We start from the raw sequence: 12,307 nt of genomic DNA, 5'->3' as shown, positions 1-12,307 counted from the left end.
AGCTCCAGCAATTCACTTCATTATTTTAACAATGCAAAATAGCTAAAGCAAGACAGTTACTTCCCTGAACTGCTAATTTCATGTGAATGCGATATTCTGAGTTGCTGTGGATCAGAGGGGAATTCTGTGTAAGTAAAAGGGATCAGCAAACAGGGTACTTTTTTGATGAAAGCTTCACAATGCAAGTCCCCACAACACTAGGGATAAAGGAAGAGGTTAACACAAAGTTGAAAAACCTGCTTCAAGAAAGGGTTGAAGTCTCTACACTCATGGGGTTCCTACTTTCCATTTCTGTCAAAAGGGAAAGGTCTGTGGCAGGGTGGAAGCAGCCAACCTAAGCCTTTTTCTGACTTTTCATTTGATATGATTTGGTAGAGTTGATTTGAACATTCTAAGGAATAGGGAAATATATTAAAGGGAAAAAAAAGTGAAATAAAAATCAGTTAACTTATCACCTTGGCAAATGGGAACTCTAAAGGAGATGGCACTGTTCTCATGGCTAGTTGCTGTAAAATGATGTGTATGACCTGAACAGACCTGCCATCTTTGCCTACTGGGCCCATGATGGGTCTTCCTTCCTCCCCCATTAACGTTTATTCCTTTGGGATTCTATTTATTCAATTCAACAAATATTTGTGGGCCTGCTAGATATTAGGTAGTAAAACAGGTACTGAGAGATTAAAAACATACAGGGTCCCCATCTTGTGGAACCTACAATCCAGTTAGGAGACAGAAGTAAATATAATTACAACTGTGATAAATGTTAGAAAGGAAAATAACCAAGTTTTAACAAGAGCATGAAAGTCAAGGAGGACTTCCCTGAAGAGTTAATTATTGGATGAGATCTAAAGATTGAGTTGGCATTAACTAGATGAAGAGAAGGGGACAGTGCATGCCAGGCAGAGAGAGGAAACGGCATGTGCAAGTGCCCAATGTCAGGGAGAAGTAAAATCCTGGAAGCAGGCCAGCATGGAGAAGGGAGAAGGGCAGTGTGGCATAAGGGGAAGCTGACAGCTGCCAAACCATGCAGGACCTTGAAAACCATGAAAAGAGTTTGTCTTTATCCTAACAGCAATGTGAAGCTGTGGAACGGTTTTATGATCAGATTGGTATTTTTAAAACATTGCTCTGACTGCAGAGTGGAGAATGGCTTGTAGGAGAGCAAAAGTGCTTTTCTGGAAACTTGTCAGAAGTCTGTTGCAGTTTTCCAGACAACAAATGATGGGGCTTGGTCTAGAGTGGTGGAGCTGGTGGAAACTGATAGGGGAACTCATGGAAATTGGTGAAGGACTAGGACTTCTGAGGTATCCTGTAAAAATTGAAATATACCAAAGAGGATAAAACATATAAAACTTTTTTCTGCCAACATATACATTGGAGATTGGGAAGAAAAGACATGGTGGATTCTGTGGCATGGTTCATTGAACTTCTAGCCTAACCTCCTTCTAAAGTGCCTTCCTGTACTGTGGAGGCTGGAAAGCTGAAAACTGTATTTCCTAGCCTCCCCTGCAGCCAGATTTGCAGATGTGGTTTGGAATGTGCCAATCAGATGCACTCATGGAAGACATGAATTCAGAAATGAGGTAATAAGGGAGAGACGCAGGACTGGAGGCCTACATTCTGCTGGCGTGGCTTGTAGCAGAATGGGTGTGGTTCTGGCTGTGCTTTCTGATTTGACATGCAGTTTCCTGATAGCGGCCAAAGCAGCAGCAAACCTGGTGAACCAGTTCTCCAGTGCACTTAAATGCTCAAACATTTGGACTGCTACTCTTTTACTTAGTATTTATAGCAAATAACAATCTAGGATGCCCATGTGCTATAGAGATAGTACAGGCTGACTTCTGAGGTAGTTCCATCTTGAAGGAAATATTATTTCATGATTTAATGCATATGATATTGGTGTCTCTATACCCTGTTATGATCCTTTTTAAAGGAGCCTGTGCTCCCATAGTATAACATGCTAAAAAAAATCTGGTTCCATTAAATGCGTGAGAAAAAGCTAGCCTCTTGTCACTAAAGGTGAGCAATCTTCCCTTTGAACATCCCAGAAATGTTAAATAACTGATAAAAAATGACTCATTTAGAGAAAGAATAAATGGTGACCTTCATTTTCACTGCCAGTTTCTTCTTAAATGATACAGAAGCTGTATTGAACCAGGAAACCTAACAATGTTGCAACTTCCTCTACAAGGATAACTTACTTCACTGTAACAAATAAGAATTTTTGATCAAAAGTTAAAAATGTCAACAAAGACATGCAGGATGTGACTCTGCTCCTAATTCCCAAAATAGTTTCTCCCTTCTCTGAATATATTTTTGGTACCTATATTAGGACATTTTCTATTTTTTAGCTTATACAGTAGTTATGTATGTGCATATCTGATCTGCCTAATATATGAAACTTTAAAAGCAGTGAGGGTAGGATAGCCACTGATCTCTTGCCTGCTTAAGAATGGTCCTTTACACAACGGAGGCAGTTGACCTATATTTAATGAAGGAGTTGGTGAATTCTTGTATAAGCCTCAATCATGAGCTCACTAACATGTTTGAAAGAATATTTCCAAGGAGTTCATATGCAACTAAACAATTTGATTCATTTTCTAGATTTCCTCTAAATGAAAAAAGGTCAGTAGGAATGTACAGGAGAGCTGCATCATTGCATCAGACAAATGTTTTCTTCCTTTGTTTCCCACCATCATACCCCTCTCATCAGGGAGAGATGTGGCAAAAGAAAACTGTTTAAGAGGGAATGAGACCTAGCCTACTTATAGGCTGTATGATTATAGTCAAGATACTGGAATTCTCTGGGCCTGGGTTTCCTCCCATAATAGAGGCTGATGAGGTGATAAAAGATATATATATATATAGTTTCTTTTTGTCACATTTGTCTTATGGTCACTATTCTAGAAGACTGAAGCTGAAAGGGATCTTAAAGGTCATCTAGTGCCAGGATGGCAATTCACAATTCAGCATCATCTTACAAGCCAACCCTGACCCATCAGTACTGACTTCCTGCATCACTGTGTTGAGAAGGATTCTGAGGCTCTATTTGAGCTCAGTGGAAGGGACAGTCGTGTTCTAATAGTAATATCTGCTATTAGGTAGGGAAGGGAGTGACAACAAATAAGTCAAGATATGTCACTCTGATCTAGCCCAATGCTTTCACTTAACAGGAGGAAAGTGCCTCCAGAATGTCATGTAACTTGCCTATGGTTTTGGTTATTCGTAGCAGGACCAGTCCTAGAACCCAGTCTCCTCACATTCTATGCAATACATTTTTCCTATATACTAAGCTCTTAGGAGACTTTTGATTTCCTGTATTGTCAGTACATGCCATTATGTATTTGTGTAGTTTTTCCTCCTCCTCTAAATTATTTTGCACTTGTTCCAAACTGTTCATTTTTGCAACTTGAGGGCATTCTGAATTTTAAACTATTTCTCCAACCTGATTGGTATATTTCAGTTCCCATTTTGCCACTGGGGAAGAAGTAGAGTTCAGTGGTGTGTGACCTGGGTCCACCAATTTAACCCTATCTTAGTTTCCTCATGTGATACAAAGATATTGATTCTACCATTGCTTTAAATGGTGCCTAGAACATAGTAAGTGCTCAATAAGTGTCAACCATAAAGAGAATAATATTGTAGATAGGATCACTCCTTTATCCCAAGTTGAAAATGACACTCATTAGGATTTGTAATGCGTGTGTACTATGAAGAGTCCCTCAGTGGAAAAGCACCTGCTTTGTCTGTAGGGTTTTGGAGAAACAACTAATAATGCTAATTACTCATATAACCATAATGATTTTTTTCCCAGAAACACTGAGATTCAGAGGCTCACACACAAAAAAATTCACGTTTTAACATGCAAAAGTTGATCTTTTCATTAGCATAATACTTAATCATGGGCTGAGCTTACCATGTGCTAGGTACTGTGCAAACTGCTTTTACATGCACATTTTAATTTAATTCTTAGACAGCCTGAAGAAGATAGTATTATTATGATTCTCATTTTACAGATGAGATTTAGGGCAGCCAAACTTGACTTAAGGTTCAAACTCTAGAAATCCACATGCCTAAGCACTTTCCTATTCTGCCTTTTTATCTGTGGGCACTAACTATGTGCTAGGCCTGTGGGTCTCAAGCAAGGGTGACTTTGCCTCCTAAGGGACATTTGGCAATATCTGGAGACATTTTTGGCTGTTACAACTGGGGGAAGGGAGGGTGTTAATGACATCTAGTAGGTAGAGGTCAGGGGTGCTGCTAAACATCCTACAGTACACAGGACAGCTTCCTCCACGACAAAGAATTATGCAGCCCAAAATGTCAATAATATTGAGGTTAAGAAAACTTGTGCTAGGCCATGTAGCCATACTTTTCAGACAGATGATCAAACTCTTCCTACAGCCCAGTAGGTACAATTACTATCTCCATTTTTCAGAGGAGGAAAGGGGCTCTTAGAGCCAGGAAGTGGTCAAGCCAAGACAGGAAACCAGGTAGTCTGTGTCTAGAGGCCCCCGTAGTTCCTTGCCAAGACACCCCATCATGAACAGCTTCCTTTACTATCAAACTATGCATAATCAAGTAGCATCTGCTTATCTAGGATGCATTTCAGAAGCCAATACCCTTTAACAGAGCAGGCAACTATGAAAATTCCCGTCTTGGTAGGGGATGAGATAAAATATATATATATTTCCGCAGTTCAAAGAAGCGAGTCTCTAGAAATTCTTACTATGGAACCACTGATCTTTTTCTAGGAAGCATTCAGATCATGGCTTTAAAGTAAAACTCTAAGGAGAATGCTAATTTTAGGACACTAACAAGCTTTTTCAATTAGCTCTGCGTGGGTTTCAACTGTAATTTTTCCCCCCATTTATTTTAGGAGCTGGAAACCCTGGGAGCTTAATTGGGAGAAGAGGAAATGAAACTATGAAAAGCCACAGTACAAAGTGATTCCTCTTTTTTTTTTGGAGGCAAGGCACAATCTGAACATGAATAATTCTCTCATGTTGTCTAATCAACTCCCTCAAGTACGAATAGAAAAAAAAAAAAATATACACACTCAGCTATTTGGAAGAACTTGCCGAGAACGGGTTGCTAGTTTCAAAAATAAAGCTCTATGCAAATAACTTCCTTTTGGATTTAAGGTTTCTCTCTCTCGCAGAAAAATCAATGCTAATAAAACAGCGTGAAAGGGTTAGAGGTGGAGAGAGGAAAAGAAAAAGAAATAAAGGGCTTGAAGAGGGGAAAAGCGAGTATCTCTGTCAGAGGAATTACTGAAAAATGTAAGAAAAATGGGAAAAGAAAGTCTGAGCTGCTCTGGCAATTGGGGCTGCGCGTGGTCAAGGCTTTTCCCCGAATTCCCAATGAAGGGTCCGAGCGCCAGCCAGATCTGTTCATCCACCCGGCGTTGGTGGGGGACTGGGGAGCTGAAGTTGGGGGTGGGATGGAGTGGAAAGGGGATGGTTAGGAATCTCTGAGTCATTCAATTTTAAATCCTTCCAATGAGGTTCTCCGTGTGCCGACGCGGGCAGCACGCTGGCGGGTACTTGCTGCGATTGGTTCTGCAGCACCTCGGCATCCTCTGGCCCTCGCCCGCCGCCTGCCAGATCAAAAATTGTCCCAGACATAACGGTATGGTGATGGTTCCAGAAAGCGGATCCCGAGCGCAGCGACTGAAATACGGATCGCGTGTCTCCGGAAAGAGCCTCTGCAACCTTAATCTACGGTCTATTTGGAGACTGGAAATGTGTCGAGTGCCGCAGATGGCAGGGTGGGACAGGAATTTAACATTCTGGAGCCCCTACTTGGTGCCAGGCGTCGTGCATGGAGAGGCACACACACTGCCCAGCTTGTGCCGTAGGCCTGATGGGTCTCCAGGAAGGTTAAATGCCTTTCATTTGCTGTTCCTTCTGCCTTGAATGCTCAGGGCTGGGGTGTGGCTACGCCTTTCTCCAATTCAGAAATCTGCATTATGGCCACCTGGGCAGCGGCGCTTTGCAGCCTCTATCATACACATCATCACATTGGAAAGCTCCACTTAGCCCTTTCCTCTGCGCTAATAGTACATCAGCATTTTGTTTGCTTCTATATTTATATATTCTTCTTTGTTTATTACCTGCCTCTCCACTAAAATGTAAGCTCCACGAGAGCAGGAACTTGGTGTATTGATTGCATGCCCACAAACGGCCTCACTAAATGTCAGTTCCCTTCCCACTCCGCCACCTGCGGCACTCGATGCATTTCCAATCTCCAAATTGACCCCACGTTATCTGTTGCTTGCATTCATGCTTGGATCAAAAGAAGCCGAGGAACGAGCAGGCAGTGGAGTTGGTTGGACTTTCCTTCCTACAAAGGAGCTCCGGCATATTAACTAGGATGTTTCTCTCCCTCCCCCGCCTTCCCTCAGGCACGTGAACCACGTGGAAGAACCACAATCCCATTAAGTCCTCTCCTGTTTCTTTGGCATTAATTTTCTTGTATTACTGCCTCTGGATGTCAGGGTCAGCGTCTCGGGCCCCGGATCCCACCACGATTCTGTTCGTCATTCCTCCTACAATCCTCCCTTCACCACGTATTTTGTCCGTTCTCGATCCGTTTGCCTCCGTTTGACTTCTTCAAGGGGGCGAGTCCTCTTTGACAGTTCGACTACATGTGCCTCCTGGAACTTTCTAAAACCACCCCCTTGGCGCCACCTTCACTTCTCCCTCTTTCCCTAGCCCGGAAACGCCATTCGACGAACATTTATCGAGCGCCACAGCGCGCGGGAACCGTGCTGGGCAGGCAGGAGCCCAGGACTCGGCCCGTCTCAGCCCCCACCTCCCTCCGCCCTTCCCACCTGTCGGGAACCCAGGGTCCGAACTCCCCCGACTGCGTCATGGAATCCTCCAGCTTCTTCTAAAGGAATAGACCTACCTCCTTCCTTGGAGGCGACTCCTTATTGGTGGGAGTGTGGATCACTCAGCGGCTACCGCCCGCTCTTCCCGCTTGGCCCGCCTCCCGGTCGGACGCAGGCTCCTCCTCAGCGCTCGCGCCTCTCCCTCCTCCTTCTCCAGTTAATCGCCCCGCGGCGTTCGCGGAGAAGTTCTGGGCAAAGTATTGGGAACCGGCCGCACGACTCCGGTGTGAGCTAGCCGGGACAGAGGAAGAAGAGCCTAGCGCAAGGCCGCCAGTGCACAGCGCAGGATCTGGCCCCGGTCCGTCTGCGGGTGACCTTCCCCGCCCTCCTTTTTTGCGGCTTGTGCGGGAACTGTCAGCAGGGCTTTGCACGGGAACCGGAGAAGCCGGGTTTGCCTGATCTCCGGTCTTTGCGCGAAGCCGCGAGCTGGGCACCGGGGAACTAGGCGGCGTCCGCCGGCTGCAAAGCGCGCAGGTAAGCGCTAGGGCGCCCGCCTGAATGGCGCGAGTACATGGTGGGGGTTCCGCGGCGGAGTGGACTTGGACGGGGCTGCGATTTCGGGGGGCGCCACCGGTCTCTGGAGGGCTGGAGACTGACTGTGGGCTCTGCCTTCTGTCGCCGAGCTGGCTAGTGAGGCAGCTCCGAGCCAGGGAGAGCCGCCCTCAGTACCCGCGCCAGCCCCTCGGGTGATAGGGGCCAGGTGCTGCCCATCCTAGGGCTGGGTCCTTAGAGGGACGGCTCAGCGGCTATTGACTGGAAAAGCGCACTGAGCGCCGGGACCTGGGTCCGTGCACCGGAGGATACGGCGCCGAACAGCTGCCCTGGGTAGCGGGGAGGCGCCGCGTCGGGGCGGGAGGCACGGGAAACCGGTCGAATTGGGCCGAGCACGAGACTTGACCACATCCGCGGGATGGGGCGCGCCGTGGGGACTTGGGCGTGGTCCCGCGCTGCAGGCGCGCCAGCTCGCCTGGCTCCCCTCTCCCGGCCTGCTCGACCCTCGGCTCGCTGGAGCGCTGTGCCTTGGCTGGGGACCGTGGGCGTCCGTCCTTTCGGGCTTCCTGGAGCACTGGGAAGCGTTTGCAGCCGCTGGAGTCGCTGACCGACAGCCGCTGACTGTCTTAGGTCGTCCAAATACTACTTAAGCCGGCGTGCGCCGCCCTCTTTCGGCGATGCCACTTGCCCGCCGCCTTCTGTACACTGGTGCTCGCCCACCTCCGCCTCAAGATGACCGCAGAATCCTCAGTCGGGACTCTGAGCTGGGTGTGCTGTGAAGTTGTCACTGTCCATGTGTTTGGGAACCGCTTTGAGGTGCTTCTAAGTCACACTCGCCCCTGCCTCCCTTCCCAATATGTTGTACTGACCCTCAGAGTGTTGGTACTGGGGTGGGGACATTTAGAAATATTTTAAACTGGAGCTGTAGAAGAGATACTTCCACAGACTGCCTTTTGATCACCCACACTCTACCCCCAAGCATCATACAAGGTTCCCCCTTCTGGCCAAGGGAGATCAGTCAGGCAAGCCTGGGCCGGAATGCACCCAAGCTAAAGGACCATCCTCTCCACCTACTCAGCGGCACACCACCCTGTTTGGTGTTCTGCATAGCGCTTCTCTCGCTCTCATATTATCTCCTTTGGTTAGTTACTAGCTGCCTTCACCACTAGAATGTAAGGTTCCAGGAAAGCAGAGACCTTATCTGTCTTGTTAATGACTTGATCTCCAACGTCAAGAACAGTGCCTGATACACAGTACGTGCTCAATAAATTTATGGAATATTATGTAAAATGTGAGAAATGGTGATTTTGTAGAAGGTGTGAATTTTCATCTTTATCCTTTTCCTTTTTCTATTGGGAAAATTAACAAATATAGCAGTAACTACTATTTAATGAGCAACTACAAGTGCCAGGACATGTACTAGGCACTTTGTATAGATTATCTCATTAAAATTACACTAGTCTTACTAGCTTGGTAGTTTTAACCACATGAGAAATTGAGGCTTCAGCAGGTTAACTGACTTCCCCAAGGTTATCCTGATGGAACCAGAATTCTAGGCCATTTTTCTCCATTGTGCTGAGCTGCTTCCAAGAAACTAAAATGTGCTCTCCATCATTACAGCCAGTAGATATTTAGCTTTATCTGTAGCAAAAGCTACTGCTTAGCCAAAAGAAGATTTGTTGTTTAATTATGACTGGTTTATATTTCTGGTAATAGCTAATAGTTATGTTGTAGGCAAGATACTAGGAGGCTGCCATTGGCTATAATTTTTCATTTAATCTTCACCATCTTGACAGGCAGTCATACGGAGTTATCTCTGTTTTACAGATGAAGAAACTGAAGCCTGGGTCCAGGAACTTGAGTGTTAATAGTCTTTCTGACACTCAATCCTGCCTTCTTTCCACTGTGGTATAATGTCTGTTGTTCCCCCCCCCCCCATTTAATTTGATGGTAACTCATTAAGATAGAGCCCAATGACACAATACATTAAAATCATCCAAAGTTGGGCTATATATGGAGTCTTTACCAAGTCTTTAACAGTACTGTTTTCTGAATTGTCTTGACACTTATTGCCATTGATTTTTTTAAATTAAATTCAGTTTTATTGAGATATTTTCACATACCATACAGTCATCCATGGTGTACAATCAACTGATCATAGTACAATCATATAGTTATGCATTCATCTCCTCAATCTATTTTTGAACATTTTCCTTACACCAGAAAGAATCAGAATAAGGATAAAAAATAAAAGTAAAAAAGAACACCCAAATCATCCCCCCCATCCCACCCTATTTTTCATTTAGTTTTTTGTCCCCATTTTTTTAACTCATCCATCCATACACTGGATAAAGGGAGTGCAATCCACAAGATTTTCACAATCACACTGTCACCCCTTGTAAGCTACATTGTTGTACACTTGTCTTCAAGAGTCAAGGCTACTGGGTTGGAGTTTGATAGTTTCAGGTATTTACTTCTATCTATTCCAATACATTAAAACCTAAAGAGGAATATCTGTATAGTGCGTGAGAATGTCCAGCAGAGTGACCTCTCGACTCCCATTTGAGATCTCTCAATCACCGAAGCTTCACTTTGTTTCATCTTGCATCCACCTTTTGGTCAAGAATCCCATGATGCTGGGTTCAGATTCATCAGTGGGAGTCATTTCCTGCATCGCCATGGAGATTTCCACCCCTGGAAGTCAGGTCCCACATAGTGGGGGAGGACAGTGAGTTCACCTGCGAAGGTGGCGTAGCTACAGAGAGAGTATTGCCATTGATTTTTATGGCTGTTTATGGTTTATGGCAGATTGGAGTCTTTTAATATAGGGTTTCACCTAAACCTTTTAAAAGGCAAAGATGTATGCATTCTGAAGGGAAATTCAGCTGATTTTTACTCGTTATGGGAAGTGAAGAACTCTGAATAGTAATGCTTTATGCCTCTTAAGGACAGTGTTGGAAAGCCAGCTAGTTCCTCTGTTCTCAAATGAATGGAGAGTTGGAAACCATTACTATTTCCAAAAGCGTCTGCAACAACCTTCTAGTAAAATAACTACGTTTCAACTCTTCTCTTTCTTGCATTGAAATTGAGGGAAAGGAGAAATTGGAGAAGTGTGGCATGGTTGTTACTTAAAGTGCTAATTGTAGAATAGGGTATAGGAAAGGAATTAGAGATTCTTTTTTTTCTTCTACTTCCATTCCAGTTTTACATGATAGAGAAAACATTTTCCCCTGCATGAGAGTCTGAATAATCCATATTGTAATTTATAATGTGCTTCTCTGCAGTACTATATTTTCTCAACTGTTAATTCCATTTCAGGAGTATTCCAGAGAGGGCTGGAGAACCTTCCAACCTAGAATGCCCCACAGAAGGAAAGGGGAAGGGAAAGGGAATGTGGACACTGGGGAAGATGAAAGCTGTTGAGCCGAAAGAGCCTTCCATGCATAACTGAGAGCTGTTTATGGTTACCGGCAAATTCCTCTCCTATCTAAATCTACATATTCATCAGTTCTCTGGCCTTCTCCACTGGAGCTTCTGGCTTCCTAATTACTAGTGTTCAGACCACATTCCTGTTAACTCCAGCTCCTGCCTCTTCTTATTCTCAGTGTCCTTGGCTTCTGGTCTTTCTGGTTGCCACTGCAACGTCTATTTCAGGGTCTTAGGGACTTCTGCCTACGGGTGAATTTTCCCACCTTATATTGCTAAAAATTCTTGGGTAGCTGATACAGTTGAAAATAATGTTGATAAACAGCAGCAGTAGTAGCTGCTGAACTTTGATGTGCTAGGTACTGTCATAGTGCTGCACGTGCATTAATGCATCTCCTCCCCAGAGCAGCACTGAAGCAGCTGTATTATTACACACCCCATCTACAGATGAGGCCAGGAAAAGTTAAGTTCACCATCACTTCACAGCTCTTCTCTCTACCCATTTAAGCAAAGACTTATGAGGCTAGAGCCAGGATTCCAACAGCCTGGCCTCAATCTCCCGCCTTCATTCACCATACCCCAGCCTCTTTGCCCATGTGCTTCTGTCACTTGGAAAGCTCTCTCATCATCTCTCCCATGAGAGCCTAAATTTTTCAAGGCTGACCTCATAAACCACTTATGCTAGAATAATCTCTCCAAAACTCACCTCTCAGAGCATTAGTTTGAAAATGAGAAAATCCTGTTGTTTCTGACCACTTAGTATGTTGCTGATGTCTTTCCTTCCTTCAACACTTGGTAGGTTTCATATCCCCACCTCCCTACCCCGTAGTGCCTTACGGCCTAGGTATTTAGCAAATGTATTGTCTCCCTTACTAGATTTTAAATACCTCGAAGGTAGAGTATGTTTTCCTTACATTTCTATCTTTCACATCAGAAAGTATGCTGTCTTATTCATAGTAGGTGCTTAATTAAAAAAAAGAATACTAAACAATTACATTCGATTAGATTCTGTTAGAATATCCTATGAAAAAAAGTAATTGGATTGTTGCATTTTGTTTTCTTCTTTTTGACCCATAGTACTTTAATGCCTTCATTAATTTATTGTGCAACAATTGAATTCCTAGTTATCTGAATCCTTGAGAAGCACCTATTCTGGTTGTTCTTGCCTTTGGACTATGGGAATGTTGCAAGGGTATCTCAAATCCATATGCATAACAAACATTGTGGAATGAACATCTTGCATTTATAGGCACTATTGTGTAAATAGTGCTGCTGTTATTTAAAAATGTGTTAAAACTATCACTGAATTCAAACTAAATTTTTGACGCTGTTTTATTGATTAATGGATGTTGCCAACTTTTAACCTGACCTATGAGATCCTTCATGAATCAGCTCCTGCTCCCTTGTCCCACCTCATAGCTCACCAATCTACACTTTCCTCTGTTTTCCAGCAGCTTGGAGCTAAGTACAGAACTCCACCTGTGTGTGCCCCAG

General features: G+C 44.4%; 1 protein-coding gene across 4 annotated transcripts in view; it reads left to right on the top strand.

Moving 5' to 3' along the window:
• Positions 1–6,957: 6,957 nt before the first annotated feature.
• Positions 6,958–12,307, top strand: part of OSBPL3 (oxysterol binding protein like 3) — a 181,955-nt gene continuing 176,605 nt past the window's right edge. For all 4 annotated transcript variants that reach the window (XM_037836924.1, XM_037836922.1, XM_037836923.1 and 1 more), the window contains exon 1: positions 6,958–7,369. The gene's annotated coding sequence lies outside the window, so the exon portion shown is untranslated. The remainder of the gene's footprint in view (positions 7,370–12,307) is intronic.

Source organism: Choloepus didactylus, chromosome 5 (assembly GCF_015220235.1).
Source record: "Choloepus didactylus isolate mChoDid1 chromosome 5, mChoDid1.pri, whole genome shotgun sequence".
Lineage (NCBI taxonomy): Eukaryota > Metazoa > Chordata > Mammalia > Pilosa > Megalonychidae > Choloepus > Choloepus didactylus.
This window is presented reverse-complemented; position numbering and strand designations above follow the sequence as displayed.